The sequence below is a fragment of the Alosa sapidissima genome, chromosome 16, assembly GCF_018492685.1.
Source record: "Alosa sapidissima isolate fAloSap1 chromosome 16, fAloSap1.pri, whole genome shotgun sequence".
NCBI lineage: Eukaryota > Metazoa > Chordata > Actinopteri > Clupeiformes > Clupeidae > Alosa > Alosa sapidissima.
In genome coordinates this window covers 15,525,577-15,537,501 of record NC_055972.1, presented here as the reverse complement: position 1 = coordinate 15,537,501, position 11,925 = coordinate 15,525,577, and the positions used below count along the sequence as shown (strand labels likewise).

The 11,925-nt window shown below is 39.0% G+C and overlaps 1 protein-coding gene across 5 annotated transcripts in view; it reads left to right on the top strand.

Moving 5' to 3' along the window:
* The window catches only part of grid1a (glutamate receptor, ionotropic, delta 1a), a 251,123-nt gene that overhangs the window by 136,791 nt on the left and 102,407 nt on the right, over positions 1 to 11,925 (top strand). The gene's annotated exons all lie outside the window — the stretch shown is intronic.

Genomic DNA, 11,925 nt, shown 5'->3' with positions numbered 1-11,925 from the left:
ACACGCTCGCACGCACGCATGCACACACACACACACACACACACAAACAGTTGCAATTTGAATAACCACACCTACTGTAATTAGACCTTTCACCAGCATCGCAGTGAGAAAGGCAGCTCCCTCCCCTTTGGTGTCAGTGTCGGTAATCCCCAAATGGTCCCTCCAGCGCTGACCTTCGCCAGCCTACTTAGAGATGTGTCAGGCTGCCCAGAGAGTGAGCGAGAGAGAGAAAGAGAGAGAGAGAGAGAGAGTGAGAGCAAGAAAGGCATGAGCTTTGATGAATGCAGAGAGATACTGGAGAGGGAAATTTGAGGGGGAAGAAGAGACATGGGAGCAAGAGAGCAATGTTGGGAAGGGGAAAAAAAGGGTTGACTCAAGAGAACTAACGTGGAGATTGAGAGAGAGAGAGCATGAAGACATGAAAAGGGAGAAAAGTGAATACTGTGGCCGTGATCACTGTGTCACAGTGATCATACTGTGGCAGTGACATTCTTTGCAGAGAGAAAAAGTCAACAAGAGAACAATAGATACATTAATTTGAAATTAAATAAATAAAATGAATAAACGAAACACACTGTGCCTGTGAAATGTACAATACTTATTTTAGACGAGCACCTGACTGCTTGTCTTCATGGTGGAAAAATAGAGCTTAAATATGAATTATGGACATTCCTATTCTTCACTGGCATCTTTATTCCTTTTAACAATATATGAAGAGTTCAGATGCAAAACCCTCTAAATCTGTCTGGCCACTTTTCTTTTAAATGAGCATTTAAATTCAGGCTCCTATAGGTTTTTGCCTATAAATCGATATTTCAGACCAGGAAGAGAGTGGTATTTAGTGGGTTTAGAAGTTAAATTATTTGATTACCGTATACTATGTGTGGAGAGCATCCCCTCACCATCTTTATCTCATTTTTGACATAGGTGGCATTTAGAGGCTTTTGCATATTGTTAACCATTCTTCATATGTGTGTGAAACATCACTAATTTAATTATGTTTACAGTAGAGTTTCCTTTATAAAATGCAAAGCTACTGGATAGAGGGTTGTTTAGTCTGTATTCAGTGAGAAGTACTGTGAGTTGAATAATGGTCATATTTTAAACATCACCATTGATAAAGCTGAAAGTAGTGTAAATTGCATATTCTGGTGATTGCATCGTTGATCATTTTAATCCATGGTCAGCCTTGCCATCAAAGTAGAACTTTTGTTCCTCTTTAGACCTTTCTGTGTGATTTACTCTGAAGCACCCCTTATTAATTAAATTACACTGGGTGTGTGCGTAATCTTTCCACACCTTCTATACCTTTCCATACATGGCAGGTATAGTATTATATGCAGTGTTCTATTATGCAGTGCATAGTTACCCAGAGGCTTTATTCATTACTGATCCTAGGTCAGTCAGCCAGCTATGAATGTTGCCCCTCACAGTGTATGTTTGTGCCATTTAGTTCCATATATCCCTTGCAAATTGGGATGACAACACTGATTTGTTGCATTGCGCGAAGCAAGAGGTGTGTGAGATCTAACTCAATGTTTGGCGAGACAGGTGTGTGTTATCTTCTTCTTTGCCAGCCTCTCTCAATGTCTTAAGGTTAATCTCTTCTATTTCCTTCTTACGGTTGGTCTTGCTGCAGACACACTCAGAGAGCTTAAGAGCAGTGTGACAGGTTTGGGGGGGGGGCAGCTATTAACTCTGACATCGCTGTCCATCCAAAGTGAAAAGCAGGTGTTATTAAGATGAATTCTCCCAGTCTCTACCTAGTGGTTAGTCTCTGTAAGGTGTGCTTGTCTTTTTTCATCTGTCACATTAAAAGCCGCATTAGACTTAGATTTTTCAAGGCTCTCAAGTAAGAATTCTATCCGCCCCCTTCACGCCCACATACCTTTTTCTAAAATTGATAGTTCTGATCTTTGATTATGATAAGCTAAGCCTCAATTAAACTCGTTATGTTATACTGGTAAAACACTCTTCAAACTACAGTAACACCTACAACTGGATTCCATTAGTTACTGCACCAAACTAAATTCAGCTGCCGTGTCTTTTGTTGCCTATTGATACTTTTTGATGAAGAATACTTTGTCCTGGGTAAGGTTCCAATGATTTTAGAACACTTAAGGGGCTTGTTAGGCATGACACAAAGCAAAGCGACACATAGACAGACTGGAACTATATGTTTTTTCTATGTGTTTTATGAAAGCTTGCAGGTATAGGCCTATGTAGTTACCATAGTAAAAGATGAACAAGTCTTCATAATGATAATAACCATAAACAACCACAAACCTAAAGAAACCTCTGTAAAGAGAATTAATTACATAAATACATCAATGTTTTGAACAAAGGTGTCTTCAAATAACAAAAAACATTAGTATTAATTAGATGCAAAGATGAGTCTTTAAACATTTCCTGAAAATCTTAAAACAAAACAAAACACAATCCCAGGCTTTTAGGATCGCTAAGGGGCATTATTAGGCATGATGTGAGGCAGAGTTTATTGCTTGGGGCTTATTGCTGATGTTCAGTATTCACAAAGCATTATAAGCACTTTCATAAGGGGTTATTAAATATTGTTAAAGTTACATAGTGATTGACATGGAAGTAGTTTATACATATGTCTGCATTCATGAAGTATTATGTTGTTGTTATTGTATATGCCCTTACAGCTTGAAGTATCAGAATGCTTATTTTATCTCTTGATAGTGGCACTAATGACATTGCCTTATGTTAAAAGCACTGTTTATTCAGCAAATATTTGGAGCCATACAGTAAGTGGTTTGTAGTTCAATAGCATAGTACTTCTAACAATATTTCTACTAGGTATCCCACCATTGTCCCACTTTAGCAAGCAGCCTACCCCATACCTCCAGAGAGCCACTGGATAAAGCACCAGCCTCGATCTCTGTTCCTTTGCTTCACTTTCTAATTTTCTCATTTGTAGTACTCCTTTTGGTTAATAGCCAACCACTTGTGAATCACTGTTCTGGAGTTCAGGGACTGCAGCAAACATTGTGGGCTTTGATTAGTGGAGGGAATATAAGACAATAGACCAATAGTCATGCATGCCACCAGAACCTAAATGCAGAGAGAGAATAGAATAGCATTTTAAAGCCCTATACCTTCATTAAACAAAACTCTACACGATGCTACTGAATCTTACATGGAGGGATGGTTAATTTGATCGTGAACAGATTTCTCTTTATTACACTTTATGTAGGAGGTGCTTTAGCTGCATGATATCATTACTGAATGTCTGTCATGGATTTAGCTACATCACTGATGAAATATATATATTTTTTCCATTAACTGTTACACCAATCTCTTCCAGACCATCATCAATGACAGACCACAGATGAAAAAAGTCAACACAGTAATTAATAGCATTTGCATCTATATGTAGGCTGTATGATATTGCAATTAGCTTAGACGAAAGAGTGCCAGAAGATGTCAATAATTTGTTTTTTTCTTCTGTATAGCTTTAAGGTTTTAAAGAGACGTATGTGTCTGATATGAATTGGTGAAAATCAATTATTTTTTAACGTGGTCTATGTAATTAAGTACATGTCTGGGAGCAACAAGAAATGCCAACAAATCTTTATTAAAACAATGTGTAACCTTTAGAATAAATTTACTGTTTATAAAGTGCTGAGGAAGATCTTTTATTGTGACTGGTCCTCTTGCCTGTTAATTAAAAAAGCACAGGCAAAATAATGAGCACATTTACTCCTGTGTAACATCGAAAACTGAGTTTGCTGTTCATTAAATGAATATGCAAGCTAATTGGGACATTCCATGTTCTCTTTTCCATGTTTTCTGAGTGGCACTGAAATCCAACCCTGCCCCTCCCATTCCTACTTAGCAAGAACAGCTAAAGTTATTAAATCCACAATATGGAATCAGGCAGTTGTTTGAATTTCAAAGGATCTGATGAGGCGAGGCAAATTGAAAGGAATAAAGATATAGTTAATGCAAAATGGTTAAATTTAACAAGCTCGCTGAAGTCAATGACTGTTTCCTTTTTTAGCCGTATTAAATGGGTTGTGCTTAGCATTGCATTGACTGCCATGCAATCTCTGCTATCTGAGATAGTTTGACGGGCCTAGTTTGAGCTATTTTTTATTTTTTTTTCAGATCTTACAGGGGGAAAGCTTATCGGATCCTTTTCAGTGTATAGTATACAATTAACAGAGGAATTCGAGTTTAAAATGCCTAGCAGTAGTCAGTCAATTGGCAGTAATTGGTGAAATGTGGGGTACTAATGATCAAGTACACTTCATCCTCAGGGGCTTTGTTGCACACACCACTGTTTTCCCTGCAACCCTTGAACATGAGGATGGCTAAAGGAATGCCGTGATGTGTTTTATTTTCTCACACATACGGGGCTGTCAGGCATACACCACTCCCGGCACTGGTGTTTAGGTGTTTATAGTGAACAACGTTTAAAGATTTCTGTTCCGTTGACAGCACACATTTCAACCCCATTAAAAGCTAAGGGAGAAAGAAAGAGAAGGGCAAGGCTAGAGGAAGGTGTGTGGTCATTAGCACTAAAGAACTCACCCAAAATAAATTGGGTGGCACTTTAGTTTAGGGAACACATCTTAATTAACCATTACTAATATATGTATTAGCAAGAAGTTGTTCTTGATCTATGGTTACTGATGTATAATTTGGATCAAAAAAGAGAATTTATAGACTCATTTATAAAGATTTGCAAAGAATAAATCGAAAGAATGGCTAACGTGTGCTCCCTAAACTAAAGTTTTACTGTACAGTAACCATGAAAATATCAAAAACCATCTACTCACCAAGCCACATACAAGTAGGCCTATTATATCTAAGACTTCTAAAATGATATGATATATGATATGTTGTCTTTAAGTAAGGGCATGAGATAGAATGTGGTCAGGCGGTTAATTGTTTGTCTTTGACATTTGTCTTTGTCATTGACTAAAACATAGATGTTTCTTAATTAATGAATTGCACAGACATTCAATCCATTACAGCTACACGTCGGTTCCAATGCAATGGTTTATATGACTCATTGTGCCTCTTGTATTGATATAGTATAGAAATTAGCAAAATCAGACATATACAATTTAATGTATTAATGAGAACATTTCATTAAGATGGCACCATCCTATGGATTTGACTTACTAATGGAGTTATTGTTTTGTGCTCGTTGGAGGGACTTATATTAGGGATGGAATGGATTTGATAAGTGATTGCCTAACAGCCATTATTTGTTCTTGTCAGAAGGTGATAAATATTGATCAGCAGAGTTTGTAAAGATCATTCAAATGAGATAATGTGGTTTTATATCATTTGAACAAACAATGTTTGAACACCATTAATCCCACCTCAGCGCCTTTAAATGTCAGTTTATTTGGACTGCGTTCATTTTAAATGATGTTACGCCAAGTCCAAAAAACAACTCAAGATAAAAGCCCATTTGTTTTTTGCATAGTGTACATAGTGTACATAGTGCTGAATCATCTTTCCTCTGGCAGCAATTACACACTCTCATGGTGGATATAGAGTCACCTAGTTAAAACATATCTGCCTCAAAGCATTTTATCACATGCAGCATTCACACACAGACACAGACACAAACACACACACACGTTCATGGGCACAGATATTCCCATTTTATCACAAGCAAGGTCTATGTGATTGACAGGGAATTTTATTTGGCAAAGTATCCAGGCCTGGATTCTGAGTTCGCCCAGCTCAGGCTTGCTGTGGGAGAGAGAAGACAGTGGGCAGGGCAGGGGACTGAGCAGAGGGGTGCGGGGCAGTTGGCTGGCAGGACAGTCAGAGGCTAACACAACGGAGGAGCAGTGCATCTTTTATTTGTTTTTGTTTTTAAGTTAACACACTACCTTGAACTTGGGGATGTTACCTGATACGCCCTGTAGTTTTGGTGTCCGAGTCGACATGATGGACATGCCATTGCCATCTCCTCTGTTGTTTCACCATCAAATAGTTAAGGGCCAATCTCCAAGGCCAAGGTAAGCCTAATAAAGGCCCATTCACACAAAGAACGATAATGATTACTATAAACAAACATCGTTCTCGTTATTATAAATGACGACGTTCACACATAAACTATAACGATAACATGAAGAACAATATCGTTGGGGATCACTTTCAGAGCGATTTTTAGAATGATAAAAAGCTAATAGCCAATCAGAACCCATCAAATTTTAACCGTCACATTAGGGTTGGGCGATATGGACAAAAAATAATATCTCAATATTTTTTGTGATTTTGACGATAACGATAATTAGTCGATATCCTTTAAAAGAAATTAGTAAAAGTCTGAGTTACTTTACAGCTCATTATTTATGAATAGCATCAATATAATAATAACCAATAACCTAACCTGTGACTTTTTAACCAAATCAACCAATGCATTGTCACTCTACATTTCCAGTTCTGCCCCCACTTGTGTGTGTGGCAATGACATGGTCTAGCCAGCTACATTAGAGAAGATGAATAGGCCTAACAGTTTCCCAAGAGAATGTCTGAAGCTGAAGTTCCCTTCAAAAACCTTTACTTAGGATTCACTGTTAAACTAAGCAGACCAACAGAGTACATCTCAGTCATTTCCTTTGATGTTTTGTTTAAGAGAAATCATGTAGGCTAACATTCCAAGTTACAGAATAGAAACTAATGCGTTATCTTACGGCTAATGTATATGAGAAATCCTATAGAGATGCTAATGGTTAGCATAATCGATATTAGAGCGAACTTCAGTCCATTTACAAAAGGGTTTGGCCTACATGAGTTCTTTGTTTACAACTGACTATTAAAATACTCAAAGGCTAATGTTTTCTCTCCATATAATACCATGTAGGAAAAAACGTGACTCATCAATGCTATTGAACAGACGTAGGCTGGCGCACAAAATCCCAAGTAGCCTACCTCTCCCTGCACAAAATAAACATTAGGCGTGAGTCAGAGCCATAGAAAAAGATGTTTTTCTACCGCTCTGGCGTGAGTGTGACAACGTGGACTGACTAGTGATCATGTGACACTTGCTCTGCTGCAGCCAGGGGCTTCTCTCGCATAGGCTACACCTCCTGGATTTAGTGATGATTTTGAGTGTTTTTTTCCCAATAAGTAATTTAAATACTCAATAATGTCAATTTGCACATCGTTAAAACAACAATCACGATATTATCGCAGACAATATCGCCCACCCCTACGTCACATTCATTAACACAAGGAGAGACTTATAGTTGTTCAGTGTGAACGCTTTAATCGTTATGGTTATCGTTCTTGGTGTGAATTGACCTCTCCAGAATAAGTCCCGCCTCCGTAACTTCCGTATCCATCCAACTTCCGGGCGTCGATTGTCTATGGGAAATAACATACATAGACTGTGTCTCAAATCGCGTACTTCTGCACTTACAATACCTAATTTGAGTGCATGAGGGTGTTCACACTGAAAATTCCAACGACACGAAGGGCGCTGCAAGTTCCCGGATGGTGCACTCATAACGGTCAAAAAGCTGAGTGTGCAACGCTGGACACTTTTCGCCCTTAACGGACGCCATCTTGGCCAAATAGTGGAAGGGGAGGGAGCGTTTTCAAACTTGTGGTAATCGCGGTTGAGAAAGCTGAAGCAGCAGCAGTGGAAAACAGACTTTACGGAGGTACAAGCAAGTTATAACATAAACGGTTCATGTTTTGACACAGTATGACCATGTCACTGTCGAATTGAGGACGCCAATAAAGTTATATTAAAATGTTTGCGATCGTCATTTCAGTGAAGTGCACGGAGTTAGTGTTTGATATGAGACAATACTATTTTGTTATTTAAGCACACAGTGCACATAGTGTACTACACTAAAGTGTACTCACGTAAGTACACCAATTGAGACAGACTCATACAGTCGGCATCTAGTCATAATCGTCGTTACTGCCCCGAGTTGCCGTGGTTACTGTGGCTGAAACGCCCCCAAGGGGGAAAACATTAGTTTCAATTGCATGTAATCTAATGGAGGTGCACCGGCGTGAGTACAGAAAACACCTATAAAAATATTAAATCTTTTAGCAAACATCAATAAACGGCACAAACACGTTTGAACTGAGAGTTATCTGTGTGTCAACGAGGTTAAGGGTAACATTAAGTTCCCTCATTTTGCTAATTCCAGTTAAACGGCCAGAACTGTCTCGAGTGTACTCATTGTAGAACTGCTTTCAATGGCCGGACTGTTTAGCTCGGTTTAGCAAGCTAAGCCTTTTGCCGTAACACCACATACTCATAAGTTGCATCTTAATTTAATCTCACATGAAGGCACATTCCCTACAATGTCTGTGGGAATAGTTTTAACAAGTAATGTGTGCCAGTTGTTTATGTTACACTGATGATATAAAGTTCGGAGTGTCTATTCGTACCCCTGGTACGAATAGCCTTGGCCACACAACTGGGCTATTCACACCCTGTTACATAACAACAAAAACATCTGCTCGCGTGCCCAAAAAACATGGCCGACATTCGTTTTTTCGTCATTAGAAAGTGAAGAATTCTGAACGGTTTCAGCACTAATATCTGTTCAAATTAAATATGAGATGGAAAAGTTGTGTTTTATTTTCATAATCTTTGTTCAGTGAACACATACAACCGTCAGTTTGTTAGCTAACAGAAATTTCGTGAATATGACGTTCAGGCCTATAAACTATAAGTTTACCTGCAAACCACACCTCTTTGTGGAAGCAGATAGTGCAGTGGTCATAGGTAAGGGTTGGCATGCGGGAGACCCGGGTTTGAATCCCATGTGATGTGTTTTGGCAGAGTGAGTGTGCATGTGTACCAACGTCTCTAGAGAAAAGGCGCGCAATTTGAACAAGAAATCGGTTCTCAAACGGAAGTTTTGATTGCAACAATTAGCTAGTTCTTGCACCAGGGTGTGAATAGCATGCAGTACTATAAACACCAGGCTACGAATAGCATCCACTTCTAACTGTACATTGATGCAAACAGCATACCTTATTCAGAGTGTCTATTACACAGCTGAGCTATTCACACTCTGTTATGTAACAAAAAAAAAAAAAAAACATGTTGCTTGTTTTTTAAAAAAAAAAAAAAGTGATTAATATGCCAGATTAAATGCACAGGGGTGCAAATAGCATACACTGATATTTGTACCAGACGGGGTACTAATAGGACACATTGCTATGTGCACTGGGGTACGAATAGCATACATTAATATTTGTACCAGACGAGGTACTAATAGAACACATTGCTGTGTGCACCGGGGTACGAATAGCATACATTGATATTTGAACCAGACGGGGTACTAATAGGACACATTGCTGTGTGCACCGGGGTACGAATAGAATTCACTTCTTATTGCACCAGGGTACGAATAGCATACACTGCTAATTGTACCAGGGGTGCAAATAGCCTTACCCTATAAAGTTAGCCAGTTAGCAACCTAATGATGCTACCATCGAATATAGCTTCCAGAGAAATTTGTCGTCAACATTGGGCAATCGAGGGTGAATTAGGTTGTTAGCGTACACTAGGCAGTTAAGTAAACACAATTCCTTTAAATTATTATGTTCAGAAACAAGCAGAACTCCACCTGAATGTAAAACGAATGTATAAAGTCTAAATGCTAGTGAGTTCGTCCATTGACTTCCAATGTGTGATGTTAGCATGCTTTCCCCCTCATGGGGGGCGGTAACCTTTCCGAACGTCTTAACCGACTGTATGTATGGCGTTTTTCGATTGTCGGTGCCGTTTAAGTAGTATACTATAGACTATAGCCTACTACTTAAACGGCACCGAAAATCAAAAAATCCAAATTGAATTGAATATACAGAAGAAGAAAAAAATCATTGAATTGTAAAAGTTAACATGATAATGTTGACAGGCCTGCAGTAGACATGTATAACAATATTTGATTTGGAGCTAGTATGGATATTTTAATGCATCATTTAGGTTTTTACTGCTAAGATTTCTCACAATGCAAATGGACAGTGAAGTGCAGTATTTAACACAATAATATATTATAAAGTTAAAGAAAAGACAAGGAACATTCACATGAGCCAAATTAATTGGTCTATGAAGCAATTGTGCACTGTTTCCAACACAGAGCTTACTGTATTAAGAACAGATTTTTTAACATGCCAGACGGACCTCAGCCTGTTCATTTTATTTGCCAACTAAAAATAACTATTTTAGTCAATTACTTCAGCCAGCAGAAATATGAAAACATGTTTATAAGTGTGTAAGAGGCCACTGTGGTCATTCTTAGCAGTCATTACAGTTAACATTTAACAAATCTGCAAATTAAATAACACAGTGTGTGTGCGTTAGTTGTGTGTGTGTGTGTGTGTGGGTGTGTGGGGGGGGGGTGGACACCAGACCTCACACTCAGAGTGAGCACTTGTGTTGATTTGCATTGAGATGTGGATCTATTTGCCAAAACTCCAGCATATTTGCGGAATTTGCTTTGAATTAGTGCCGTTCTTCTTCTGTCTTTGAGCTACTTTTTCGTGGTGATCCATGTGATTTCACCAGGAGTCCTCAGCCCTCCCAGCAGGCCTAGTTAGCCCTGAAGCCTGGCACAAGTCATCTCAGGCCCATAATTATGGGGCTAGTGTTATAATTTTCTGCATATGAACAGGAAAATGATGACCTGCTCTTAATTGGTCTCCAAGCATTTGAGAGAGATACAGACAGGGGCGGCAAGTGTTGGGAGTTGGGAGGGTGAGGGTTTGGCGGAGATAGAAGAGAAAAGACACAGAAATAGAGAAAGTCAATCAAGAAAAGAGCTAAATGTCTCGCGAACGATGTTGGTGTCAAAAATTGCTAAATGGATCACAAAGCGGTGCATGTGCAAGAACCTGGAAGCCTGCCAAATGGGAACCAATCAGCAGTCAGTCACATGCCCCCCAGGTCATTGAACATGAGATAATTATTCCATCACTAACGAACACAGCCCTCTAGCGACCCACAGCCCCCTGTCTTCCCACTGCAAAAAAAAAAAAAATTGCATTGACTAAAACATACAGTAGCTCTGACTGAAAAGCATTCCGATTGCTCAGACAATTGTGAAAATGTTATGTTGTTGAATGATTTAGAAGGGCCACCTGTATTTAATTAAATCTGTCGGTGGACAATGTGACCTGACCTAAAAGGTTCAGGTCCCTCGAAGTATGCTGCATCGCACTGAGAGTGACAAACATGAACATTCTGTTTGTGATTTTGCCATCATCAATCATGCCCATAAGCAGCTGCTAAATGACATTATTCAGGACAGGCCGCTCAGAGAGATGCAGAGGGAGAATGGAGAATGGAAGACCCCAAGGAGCTGAGGTGTCTGTTCACTGAATTTTAATTAGATGCACCTATACACAGGAAATGTGTTTAACCTGTATGTTAAATTTAAGCCACACCACATGTAAATTCAGTTTTTTTTTCCCCTTAGCTTATCCTACTTGAAAGAATTTAATTAATTCCCTCCCAATGCTTTTCTCTTCTCCACACCACACTCTCCTGAGATATTTGATTATATTTACGTTTTTGGAAGACACAAAAAGTGAGCTCATGGAAGAAGAAAGCTTCCCAGGATAGCATACATTTAATCCCATTTATAGCACTCACCACCTGGTGGATTCACTAAATCTCTAAGTGTAAGTGTAAGTATGAGCACGCTGGCCAAAACAGAACTATTGCTAATCATTGAAAAAGGCTACTGTTCCCTGTACACTGTTGTATTTGCTGGTGTAAATCCATCAAGGTCTGACAATGTTTCTGACTTTTATAGAACAGTATACCTATTAGTTTAAAGGCATGAAAGGAAAGTTATGGTTAAATGTACAGCCAAACATTGAAGATGTTTCTCAGTGCTGCTGTCAAGCTCCCAAAAGCATTCTGGAGCACTCCATTGGAATGAGATTTTGCAGGTG